Here is a 13,952-nt window from a genome sequence, read left to right on the forward strand (position 1 = left end):
GTGATTTTCTTTCTTTCTGTGCTCAGTAATTATTAATATATCTAAAGTCCTAATTTTAATTTTCACTCTTATACCATGTGTCTAGCTCATAGATCTTAGAAGTCAAGCAAGGAAACTTTATTTATGGAAGGGAATCCAAACTAAATTAAGCCTTTCCCTGTGATTACAGAGGAAAATTTAGAGCAGTAAAAGTCCCACACCATTTCCTTAACACAATTGGCTAATTTATTGGTTGGCCTCCTGTATTAATTACCTCTTTTTTCATTTATGCCAGAACTGTATTGATCTAATCTTCGATTCTCTTTCAGGGACTGCTGAACTCATCCTTGATTCTGTCAAGCTATCCTCAATCTGTATAATTGGTCCCTGTGTGGTTGTAGGTAGGGAAACCCACTGCAGGATGTTACAGGTATTTTTCACTCTTCTTCAGGGACCTGTAGTCATGTAAGCCTATCTCACATTCTGTCATTTTCAAGCTGCATGAAATAGCTCATATTTTTTCAGGTCAGTTTTGAAATGAGACACTTTATATTGAAGCAAATGAAAATATTCGCCTGCATTATTGTTATTATCACTTTACAGAGAAAGGGAGAAATCAAGAGAATGAATATATATACTAGTAACATTTGAAATATGTTGTAAAAACACAATAATAAAAAATCTCTAAGAAATCTATGTAAAATATAACAAGTCAGTTATGTAGTTCACTATATATCGTAATAGAAGCTTAATCCATATGACTATATAATAGTCATGTTACTGTTATTTGTTTGAGAAGCTATATTAGAATATGACTCTTGCTCCTGACTCCAAATGACTAATATTTTGGACTAATTAATTTTTCTCACTGAGAATATCTGAACTCACATGCCTGATCATCTGTTTACACAAAGGAAAATTAAATTTGATTGTCAGAATGAGGAACACACTTTAGTGATTTGACCAGTAGCTTTATTCACAAAAGTACCAAATTAGCTAAATAGCATTCATTGGCTAATAAATAATCACCCCCAACAAAGAAGGGTTTTGTTCCTGCCGCTGTTGCTCTGCCAAATCTTACTCAAGTTCAATTTTGTCCTGAGCTTCAGAGCCAAAAATCATGTAATAAGGTGCAATGAATTTAAACATAGTTAGAACCTTTGGGGAAAAAAAAATTCAATACAGATTGCAGAAATAGTATATACATAGCCAGTACAGAAATAGTTCAAAGATTACCCTAAATAAACAACTTTTGGTGGAAAATTATAACTTTACTTCAGTGTATTGTACCTCACCCTTTGGCAATACAAAACAAAACAGAAGATCAGACCTCACTTTACTCACACGAATTCATACTTAAAACTTATCCTTTGACTTTACTAAATTCTGTCTTGAGGCATAAACTTAATGCATGCACAGTGAGCGCCTATAGCCAAGAATATTTTTAAACCTATTTCCTGAGAAACTTAGAGTATTGCATTTTCAATTATTTTCTAGAAAGAGGTTTTATGAAATATTCCATCTAAAAATATCAATACATATATAAATAAAGTACATGAGTCAATAAGAATAAAAATATAGGGGGAATGGGCCAATGGACAGTGGTTGAATGTTTCACTGACTACGCTTTACAGAGAAAGGGAGAAATCAAGAGAATGAATATATATACTAGTAACATTTGAAATATGTTGACTACCTCCATGCCTGCAGCTGATACTCACATGATAGAGGTACCAACCAGAGCTTGTCATAATGGCTTTCTTTTTTTTATTTTGTGCACTGATCACTTGCTAACATAGTTAAAGACATAATTTTCATCCTCTTGATCGTGTCTGGCTAAAACACCATTTAGTGAATTGAGTGAAAAAACAGTTCATAAAGCAAACCTGAATATTTCTGCTTTACTCAGAAGTGACCCATTCTGAAGTTAGTGAAGCTGGAGACTTATGTTTGGAAACAGTCCACAAATTTTATTTTCAGAATTCTTAAATAAAAAGCCCAAGCATCTTATTTTAGATTTTTTGCTGACTTGAGTAGTCTGAATTATAGACCCTCAGGGACTAGCTAGGGGCAAAAGTGCTAATCTGTGTGAGAATGTATATGTATGGAGATGAGCTATGTGTATGTAAATTATTTTGGTTTGGTTCTGCTTGATGGGGGTGGTAATCGTTTTGCAGTGAACAGACGGTAAACCATTCATTCTTTCTCTTCGTTTCCTTTCTTGTATACCAAAAAAATGCTGTTTTCGTTTTTTCACATGTTTTCTTTCTGAAAACAGTATTTTTTTCTAATAAGTGTTTCTTTCTCGCTTTGGAAAACTTAAAAATTATTGTTGTGGAATAGATGAACTTGTATCTCAATGTTGAGGACAACAGTATTCTTATTGACATTCCTATCTATTACCTAAAATATCTAATTATAAATATCTTCTTAGTCCTATTTTTATTATATTTTATAAAGTAAAATGGTCACTGTACATAGACTAATAAAAATACCCCTACTGTAGTTTTGGTCTCAGATGGTGGGTGCACAACATGGGAAATAGCTTACGGTTTGCAGGGAGTCAAATTTGAGTTGAATCTATGTTCATACAAACACTATAACATAACTTTGGGAAAGTTATTTATTCTGTGATCCTGAGGGTATTCATCTGAAAAATTGAGATAATAATACCACATTAATCTTCACAATATTTTAAACATAGCAGGTAAATGGAAGGTATTACTTTAAAATAAGATATACAAATGCATAGCCTAAAACATGATCAGATTAACTATGTACTTGCCATATATTGATATAACATACTTGAAAAAAATTGAGACGTGCTCTTAATACCAACACCCTTTTAAGACAAAAGAGTATCAAAATGTAGAAGGGAGGTCTTTCAGCAATATTAACTATAGTACAACTTTTATGTTTTCAAATTGCTAACCAAATTAAATCAGACTGTTTCAGAATGAAAGCACTCTGAAATTCTTATAGTCATTGTGCTAACTTAGGCTACTTTCATTAGCATTATTATTTGCAAAATTTTGTGATGGCATCTTCTGTGATTTATATATAAAACATTAATTTTTTACCTCAAAATTAAAAAAAAATAAGTTGCATCCTCCAATTATTATAAAGCAGTGAAAGTTTCACACATTCCTCTCTAGTTTAAATCATTGCAGTTATTTATCTGAACCCCAAGAATCCTGAAATGCTAAATTTATTCATAATCGAACTAGAAATTGTTTAGCACTTGATACTGGACAAGAAGCCTTGACCTTTCCTTCAGTTTTACTGAAAACTAGATAGACTGCTTCTTGCCTGTGGGCTCCTAACTTCCCTCTCACCCTGAACCTTAAGGAGTCCAAGATGGTCTAATCACACAGGTCCCTCCCCTCCTTTTTGCTAGAACATTTGCTTTAGAAAACTTGTTGTTGTGAATTCTTTCTCTGTCCCTTTGAGAATTTAAATATTTCAAGAAGCTTCTTGTATGATCCAGCAACTTCACTTCAGGGATTTACCTGAAGGAAACAAAAGCACATATTCAAAAAAGATACTTGCACCCTCATGTTGATTGTAACATTACTTATAATAGCCAACACATGGAAACAATCTAAACATCCATTAATGGATAAATGGATAATAAATGTGATATATATACACACACACACACAAAATAAAATTCAGCCTATAAAAATATAATGAAATCTTGCCATTTGAGACAGCACAGATGGACCTTGAAGGCATTACCTGAGTAGAATGTCAGACTGAAAAAGATAACTGCCACATGAACTCACTTATATTTAGAATCTTAAACAAATAAACAAAGCCAACCTCATGCATAGAGAGAACAGATTGGTGATTGCCTGAGGCAGAGGGTTGTGTGTAGATAAAATGATTGAAGGGGGTCAAAATGTGCCTATTTCCACGTATAAAATGAGTAAATAATAGAATATAATGTACAGCATGGTGACTATAGTTAATAATAATGTATTTGATACTTAATAGTAACTGTGAGAATGGATCTTAAAAATTCTCATCACAATAGAAAAATAAAAGTATGGTGATGTTAAGTGAATGTAGGGTAGTCATCATTTTACAAGATACACAAATATAAAACCATTAAACCATTTCATCATACACCTGGAATAAATATACTGTTATGTCCTTTATATCTGAAATACACACATACATACATGCATTCCTCTTGCTAGTTTGACCACTACAGGCTGTCTTTCTCAAGGACCTGGGAGCCGTTTCTTTGCAATGTATTAATAATCATTAAGGAAGAGACTATTCCCCAGTCTCTGTGATGGGAGACTTGCTCCAAGTTGTAAAACTACCACCTGTCATGAAGATACAAAAAAGTTTACTCTTCCTTTGGGTAAAGCCAGTTACCAAACCCCGAACTCCAGTGCCCTTCACGCAGCGCTTACAAACCCTTCTCTTTTGTTTCAGCGGAGCTAAGTTCAGACCTTGTTCTGGCCTCTTGTCCTTATTGCCCAGAATGAATTTGATGTTGTCTGTTTAATACTACCCAGTGTAATTCTTGCTTTGAGAATACTCAAAAAATTAAGCTTAAACGTTTTTATTATAAAATATGTGCATAGTAACACATGCCCGGAGTGAAAATCACTTGGATAAACTTTTGCATAAATAATTATATTGTATTGCCATACTTTTAATGAAAAGCAGAAGAAAAAGCATGGTGAGTATAAAAATAGCAAGGATTTTCCAAGAAAGTTTGGAAATAAATAATAGCATAAGCAGATAAAAGTTAAAAAATATTCACAAAAATAAATTTTGTATGTGTGTTCCTAAGACTTTTTTTGTAATAATTAAAATCTAGAAACCATTTAAAGATCTGGTATTGAGCATTCAGGTCTTCCCTGATAGCCCAGTTGGTAAAGAATTTGCCTGCAATGCAGGAGACACCAGTTTGATTCCTGGTCAGGAAGATCCCCTGGAGAAGGGATAGGCTACACACTCCAGTCTCCTTGCTTCCCTTGTGGCTCAGCTGGTAAAGAATCTGCCTGCAATGCAGGAGACCTGGGTTTGATCCCTGGGTTGGGAAGATCCCCTAGAGAAGGGGAAGGCTACCCACTCCAGTATTCTGGCCTAGAGGATTCGATGGACAGTCCATGGAATTGCAAAGAGGTTTATTTTGGTTTGTTTTCAAACCAAATAATAACTTACATTGTATTTGTGAAATCGTCTGTTTCTCCCTTTAATGTTTTCAGTTTTCCTCATGTATTTTTGAGGCACTGTTACTAGATGTGTATACATTTATAATTGTTACGTCTTCCTAATGAATTGCCCCATTAATACTTACATAAGATCAATATTTATCCCTGGTAATAAGCTTTGTCATGAACTCATCTGATACTGAAATTGTTAGCTCAGGCTTCTTATCCTTACTGTTTCATGGCATTGATTTGTCCATCCATTTACTTTTATCCTGCTTGTGCCTTATTAAAATTTTTCTCCTAAGGGCAGCATTTGATTAGTCACAATTTTTATCCATTCTTTCAATAATTGTTTATAATTGTAGTGTTCAGGCTATTAACATTTAATGTAATGATCCATATGGTTGGATTGGTCTACCAGTTCATTATTTGTTTTATGCTTCTTACTTTTCCTTTTGTTCCTCTGTTCCCTCCTTGGATGCCCTCTTATGCATTATCTGTTGTTAACCCATTTAAATTTACCTTCATTTTGGCTGTTTGTAACATGTTCGTGTGGGAGCATTGCATATCAGTGTGTATGTGTTTGCTCTAGGAAGTATACTATAACAAAAAAACTTTCACGATTAGAATTAATATCATTACACTGGATATAAAATGTAGAAATCTTGCAGGCTTATATGTACCTTTAACAACTTCTTCAATGACCTTTATGCTACAGGAGTGATATACATTACTTTCCTATATATTCAGGAATCATACCAGACACTGTTATGATATTTGATTTAAGCAGTCACATGTATTTTACAGAACTTAAGAGGAAACTAGTTTTTTAATGGGTTTGCTCAGGTATTTACCAGTGTTATTTGTATTATTACTGCATCCTTAAAGATCCATATTTCATCTGTTGTCATCTTTCTTCAGTGTGAAGGAATTTCTTTAGCAATGCCTATGGAGCAGTTAGGCTATTGCTGAATTCTTTTTTTCCTTCATTTGTAAATACTTTTATTCTTGAAGAGTATATTCACTGGTTGTTTTTTATGTCCCAATCTCTCTCTTTTGTTCTACTATTCTAGTACACTCTTTTGGTAACATTTTACTCCAGTAGTTGTGTTTATTTTATGGAAATTGTATATCTGTTTTATTCAGATTGTGTAATTTCTATTGACCTATTTTCAAGATCACTGCTTATTTTTTTGTGATGCGTATATTCTACTATTGATATCATCTTGTATTTTATTTAAATTTCAGAAATTGTAGTTTTCAGTTTTAGAATTTTGATTTGGTTCTTTTCTATAGTTTCTATTTCTCTCCTGAGTATTACAGTAATTTTAAGTGCTTCATGTAATTCCCTTTGGTTTATATTAGCTATAATAACTGATTTAAATGTTTATCTGATAATTCCAAAATTTAGATGATCTTGGAGATCATATCTTAGTTCAAGATGCTATATAAAAAATACCATAGATTGGATTGTTTAAACCATAAAAATTTCTTGTAATTCTGGAAGCTAAGAGTTCAAAGATCAAGTGTTCAAAGAATACTTGTATACAAAGTGTACAAGTATTCAAAGAATACTTGTTGTCTGGTGAGAGCCCACTTCCTTGTTTGTAGAAGCTCATCTTCCACTGCAGTTTCAGATGGTGGAGAGAGAGAGGAAACAAACTCACCTGTGACTCTTATAAGGGCACTAATCCCATTCATGAAGACTCCATCCTCAAACTCTCATATAATTCTAATTACCTCCCAAATGGCTGACCTTTAAAACCATCACATTGGGTATAGGGCTCAAAATGTGAATTTTGAAGGAACACATTCAGCAATATATCTTAATTTTCTTTCTACTTGAGAAATGGCCGCATTTTTCTGGATTATTGTTCATTGTGTAACTTAGGGTTGTATCCTGGAAATTTTGAACCCTTTCTTGTGTAAACTCTGGTTCCAGTTAAAATCTTCTGGAGAATCTTGTTTTTGTTTTAGCAGTTTATCAATCCAGATAGTTTTGACTATAAGTTTTGTCTCACCTCTTGTAGACAGCAGTTCAAATAGTACATCATTTCTCTAAGTCTTTAGTGCGTTGGTCGAAATGTATCAAAACATTCTATCTGAGCGTACATGGTTCACAGGTTAGTCTGAAGTCTGAGCAGTGCTTCAAGCTGTTGTTTAGCAATCATTGCCTTTACTCTGCTGACTTGGATTTATTCCATCTATATGTAGTTCAAGGGTGAATAAAGCCGCTATAAATATCTGTAGGTTTTTGGGTGGACAAAACCTATTTTAAACTCATTTAGGTAAATATTAAAGACTGTGATTATTGGATCATATGGTAAGAGTATTTTTATTTTTCTAAAAAACTGCCAAACTGTCTTCCAAAATGGCTAAAAGAGGTGCATTCTTACCATCTGTGAATGAGAATTCCTTTTGTTCCACAGCTCTGTCAGCATTTGCTGTTGTCAGTGCTTTGGATTTTGGCCATTTTAATACTTGTGGTTTCCTGTTGTTTCAATTTACGATTTGTTAATGACATATGAAATTGAGTATCTTTTCATAAGTTCATTTGCCAGCTGTGTATCTTTTCTGGTGAGGTATATGTCCAGGACTTTTGTTTATGTTTAAATTGGGTTTGTCATTCTCCTATTGTTGGATTTATGGTTTTTTTTTTTAATTATTTTTTCCCTGAATTCCTTCTCACTTTCCTTAAAAATGAAACACAATATTTCATTTAACAATTATTTCAGAATACTATTTGCAGACTAAAGTTAGAAGTATGAGTAATTAAAACTAAAAGGAAAATAGTCTTCTAGTCTTCAAATCATTGTATATAATGCAGCTATTCTGTTTACACAATTCTGAAATGAGTGCAAAATAACATTTCATTTGATTTAGGTGCCTGTCAGCCCCAGAATATTTATTGTTTTAAAAGTTAAAGGCAAGCATAATGCATTCTTATTGGTATAGAAATGTTTTCCTTTTTTATTCTCTGTTTTAACCCAATAGATTGCTGAGTGACACAGTAAAGCAATAAGAGAGAAAATAATTCATTTATTTTTATTTATACATTTGGGGTTAATGAGACAATGTTGTTATGGAGATTGAAAAACAAAATCACAACAATTAAAAAATCACAGGAATGTATAGGAAAGAAAATCTAGGTACAATATGTCATGAATACCCAGTGAGTCCCATGAGAGACTGGGAGTTAAGGAAAAATTTAATAAAAAGAGGATCATTGAACCATTTATTAAAAGCAGGAATAGGCAAAAAGGTAAAGAGGAACAGAAGAATATTGTTTTGGAAAGAATGAAAAAATAATAAAACAGAGGTACAAAAATCCAGAGATGTTTAAGGACCTGTCAAATTAGGGGATATTAGGAATGAGTTACCATGTAAAATAGTCAGAATGAAGAAGGTGAGAACTGTGGAAGGTCTAAAAACAAAGGGTCTGAGTCTCCTGTTAAAACATAGCTTCTTCACACATATACAAAACATTAGAGTTATCAAAGGCTTTCTGAAAATGGCAAAGGATCTAAGAGTTTAATTGGATAGATTTTTTGCTTAATTTTTATCTCTGTTGCTTAAACTCTATAAGTTTCAGTTTGTTCTTTTCTAATAATGGAGAAAATAAGAACTACCATTCCTCTAAGATTCTTGTGTAACTTAAAATGGAGTAATTTTTTTCTAATTTCTCATTTTTTTAAATTGAGGTAGAATTGATGTAAAACATTGTACTAGTTTTAGGTATAAAACATAATGATTTGATATTTGTATATATGGCAAATAATAGAGGAAAATGATAAAATGGGAAAGACTAGAGATCTCTTAAAGAAAATTAGAGATACCAAGGGAACATTTCACGCAAACTTGGGCACAATAGAGGACAGAAATGGTATGGACCTAACAGAAGCAGAAAATATTAAGAAAAAGTGGCAAGAATACACAGAAGAACTATACAGAAAAGACCATGACACAGATAACCATGATGGTGTGATCACTCACCTAGAGCCAGACATCCTGGAATGTGAAGTCAGCTGGCCCTTAGGAAGCATCACTATGAACAAAGCTAGTGGAGGTGATGAAATTCCACTTCAGCTATTTCAAATCCCAAAAGATGATGCAGTGATAGTGCTCCACTCAATATGCCAGCAAATTTGGAACACTCAGCAGTGGCCACAGGACTGAAAAAGTCAGTTTTCATTCCAATCCCAAAGAAGGGCAGTGCTGAAGAATGTTCAAACTGCTGCACAATTGCACTCATCTCACATGCTAGCAAAGTAATGCTCAAAATTCTCTGAGCAAGGCTTCAACAGTACATGAACAGTGAACTTCCAGATGTTCAAGCTGGATTTAGAAAAGACAGAGGAACCAGAGATCAAATTGCCAACATTTGTTGGATCATCAGAAAAGCAAGAGAGTTCCAGAAAAACATCTACTTTGCTTTATTGACTACACCAAAGCCTTTGACTGTGTACATCACAACAAACTGTGGAAAATTCTTCAAGAGATGGGAATACCAGATCACCTTACCTGCCTCCTGAGAAATCTGTATGCAGGTCAAGAAGCAACATTAGAACCGGACATGGAACAACAGACTGGTTTCAAATCAGGAAAGAAGTATATCAAGACTGTATATTGTCACCCTGCTTATTTAACTTATATGCAGAGTACATCATGTGAAATGCCGAGCTGGATGAAGCACAAGCTGGAACCAAGATTTCCAGGAGAAATATCAATAACCTCAGATATGCAGATGACACCACCCTTATGGCACAAAGCGAAGAAGAACTAAAGAGTCTCTTGATGAAAGTGAAAGAGGAGAGTGAAAGTTTGGCTTAAGACTCAACATTCAGAAAACTAGGATCATGGCATCCAGTCCCATCACTTCATGCAAATAGATGGGGAAACAATGGAGATGGTGACAGACTTCATTTTGTGGGGCTCCAAAATCACTTCAGATGATTTGTGCAGCCATGAAATTAAAAGACGCTTGCTCCTTAGAAGAAAAGCTATGACCAACTTAGACGGAATATTAAAAAGCAGAGACTTTGCTGATAATGGTCCATCTAGTCAAAGGTATGGTTTTTCCAGTGGTCATGTATGGTTGTGAGAGTTGGATCATAAAGAAAGCTGAACACTGAATAATTGATGGTTTTAAATTGTTGGAGAAAGACTCTTGAGAGTCCCTTGAACTGCAAGGTGATCCAACCAGTTAATCCTAAAGGAAATCAGTCCTGTGCATTCATTTGAAGAACTGAGGCTGAAGCTGAAACTCCAATATTTTGACCTTCTGATGTGAAGAACTGACTCATTGGAAAAGACCCTGATGCTGGGCAAGATTGAAGGCAGGAGGAGAAGGGGACGACATAGGATGAAATGATTGGATGGAGTCGGTGGACTCAATGGACATGAGTTTGAATAGGCTCTGGGAGTTGTTGATGGATAGGGAAGTCTGGCATGCTGTAGTCCATGCGATCAAAAAGAGCTGGACATGACTGAGCGACTGAACTAAACTGAACTAATATATGGCAAAGTGATCACCTCAATAATTTATCCTAGCATCTGTCACTATACATAGTTATAACTTTTTTTTTTCTTATTTGTCTTAAGACGAGGCCCTTTACGATCTACTGTCTTAGCAACTTTCAAATATGCAATATGGCATTATTAACTATAGTCACCATGCTGTAGATTGCATCACAATGGGGTAACACTTTTAATGTTCTTCCTGCCATTTGGCAAACATAAAAAATGATAATTGTTATCATAACCATTAGAGCAATTATAAATGTTATTTGAATAAAAACTTTGAAAACTAAATTTTACCATGGTTCATTCACGTCCAGATGCTTAAACATATTTTGTTTTCCTTTAGAATACTAAAACGACTCTCCTGTGTATCTCTGAGACATTTATTTCTAAAAATCTTTTCCTTAGGTGAAAGTGACATTTATTTGATGTGTTCAGAGCATCTCTGAATATATTTGAGGCTTCAACTACTTTTACATTTTCCTTCCCTTTATTTCTCTTTGGGAGGAGATAAATTGATCATCTTCCCTTGAACAAATTGGACTGGGGACACTTTCATTTGGTTCAGAGATTACATTATATTTTGGAATTGGAGAGGACCCAGAGGTTTTTCTGATTGTTATTTTTGGAGTTCATTACATTATGCTCATCAGATCTCTCTTAGCACATGTGCACATTGATTAAAACAGCAATATGATTAAAGCAATGCATCAAGTGACAATCTCCAAACAACTTGAAAACCCCAAAGAGCTTCCTTCCCCAAGCAAGACAGGCACAAATGTTTAGTATTCATTTTATACCATTGGCAAGACTATTTAAAAAATCTACAAAACGTAATTTCAAATGGCCAAGGATAATGTACAATGGGCTATTTGAAAAATAGCTAACTTGTCCCTTTACCTCAAGGAGGATGTTGATGCAAATTGGGTACAAGTCCCCAGCATGACTTGTAAAATTTAAATACTCTACTTATTCCATCGTCATATTTGGTGGTGACTACAGTGTGTAGTTAGGGGCTTAGAGGCTAAAAAATTATATATACAAAATAATTAATAGTTATAACAATATGTGTGCATTTCATTCATTATTATTATTATAGATATATAAAATGTACTAAATGAAATTTTAAAATATAGTTTTATATTAATGATATTATTATATAGTGTGTATTCTAAAAATATTTAATGCCCCAGGATAAAAGGAAAAGAAGTAAAAATGAGTGTGTGCATCAAGGTACTGATAAATATCAGTAGCAATCAAATTGAGATAAAATCATATTGAAGAGAGCAAATCCAATTTTGGACACAGAATAAAAGGTGGATTTTGATGGCAAATCTGATTTTATAGTCATTTTTCAAGGAAAAACTAATCCTGAAAACAAACTCTATCTGGTCTTGATGTATCATGTTTGAGTAAATACTTCCAGAATTCTTGAACCCTTACATGACTTGCCCTAATAAGGCAGAGGCTGGGGTGTGAGGCTAGATTGGAAAGGCAGAATGAAGAGAGACAATAGTTTTGATTAGTGGGCATCTCTGGATAAGGTGGAGAAGGAAATGGCAACCCGCTCCAGTATGCTTTCCTAGATAATCCTGTGGACAGAGGAGCCTGGTGGGCTGCTGTCCATAGGGTCACATAGAGTCAGACACGACTGCAGTGACTTAGCATGCATGCATGCATTGGAGAAGGAAATGACAACCCACTCCAATATTCTTGCCTGTAGAATCCCAGGGACAGAGGAGCCTGGTGGGCTGCCGTCTATGGGGTCACACAGAGTCGGACACGACTGAAGCGACTTAGCAGCAGCAGCAGCAACTGGATAAGAAAGATGATATTTAAAGATTGGGAAAGAATTCTAGTAACTCTTTAGAGTATGTGAGTAAAAAATGAAATGATGCTTTTTTTCTGTTTGATGACACACTCCCTGAGCAATCCAAAACTAAAAATGGTTGAAGTATCAACTAGTCATGCAAAGATGGTTAACAGTGAGGCTACTTTAGACTAATAGACTAAATGTAGTAGTGATCACTGTCAAAATACCTAGCCTTCTCCTTTTGTGACAATTACCTCCTGACCACAGATTCTTTCTAATTTTTTGCAATGTGCTACCCAGATCTTTGCCTGGCTGATTACCTCTTACTTATCTCAACTTCTGGTTTTATCATTTAACTCTTGCTAGTAATATTTTTGATATATATGCTTTTTTTTTTTTCTCTCTCTCACCCCTGGGATAAGCCTCCTGAAAGAAGGGTCTGAAGAGGGTCACCCTTTGCCAGTGTGTAGAACAGTGTTGAGCACAAAGAAAGTAATTAATATACTTTCTTTTTAAAGACTGACTTTTTTCTGAGTTTGTGAAACAAATTAATCAGTGGAAACCCCTGGTCCTCTTGGGGGCAGTGTTGATTAGAAAGCTGATAGAACAGTTTATTTACATAAATAGATGGTACAATATGTATTTATAGCTGGAAAAATCAAGTCCACCTCCCACTAAATGCCCTCAGTTCATCATGTAAAACAGAAAACCACATCCACTTTTATTTTTCTGTGACTTGCTTCATCATGTTCGCTGGCTCAGGTATGGCCTTCAGACTTCTGTACATCTACCCAAGTGTTCTGTCTCATTAGGTCTGAACTCTAAAGGTAACGCTACAGTGAAGGCTTCTGGACCACTTCAGTGAGAACTAATGACATGTTTTTATCCACCCCTCTGTAACATAAAACTCAGCTTGTATTATAATTAACAAAATCTTTACTCTGCCTTATTCATTAGCTGTTTACGTGGGATAACTTCCCCTTACATAGCAGGCCAATTAATGGAAGAAACAGGATTATTTATCTTTTGCATTATTGACTGCATCTAGCAGAGAAGCCTGCTATATGCCTACTATGTTCTGAATTAACACAATTAGTATAATTAAACTAAAATGAATTTAAGATTTCTTTTCAAAGTGCTAAGAAAATAACTAGAAAATTATATCTGTGGAAGTGTTTCTATATAGCATCTTCTTACTAAGAAATAAGGAACAAATTAATGTAGCTTATATTTTCAATAGGTGTTATCTTGGTCTACATTGTCAGATACAGTGGGAGTAGGGGTAGAGTAGAAAACAGTCTATTGTGAGAAGGCAACAATGAAGTGACTTTCTTACAATAAAAATGGAATAACATTGGTAATCATTACTGAGGGAAATTTGAGAAATATGTATCAGTTTCTAAAATAAGTATGCTCTTCGACTAAGCAATCTTCAACAAATTTATCTCAAGATGATAAGTGGAAAA

The 13,952-nt window shown here is 34.4% G+C and overlaps 1 long non-coding RNA gene across 1 annotated transcript in view; it reads left to right on the top strand.

Annotated features, from left to right (window-relative positions):
- Positions 1–13,952, top strand: part of LOC136148572 (uncharacterized) — a 161,811-nt gene that overhangs the window by 51,114 nt on the left and 96,745 nt on the right. The window contains exon 2 of the long non-coding RNA XR_010659520.1: positions 309–409. This is a non-coding gene — a long non-coding RNA (uncharacterized lncRNA). The remainder of the gene's footprint in view (positions 1–308; positions 410–13,952) is intronic.

Source organism: Muntiacus reevesi, chromosome 17 (genome assembly GCF_963930625.1).
Source record: "Muntiacus reevesi chromosome 17, mMunRee1.1, whole genome shotgun sequence".
Classification (NCBI taxonomy): Eukaryota; Metazoa; Chordata; class Mammalia; order Artiodactyla; family Cervidae; genus Muntiacus; species Muntiacus reevesi.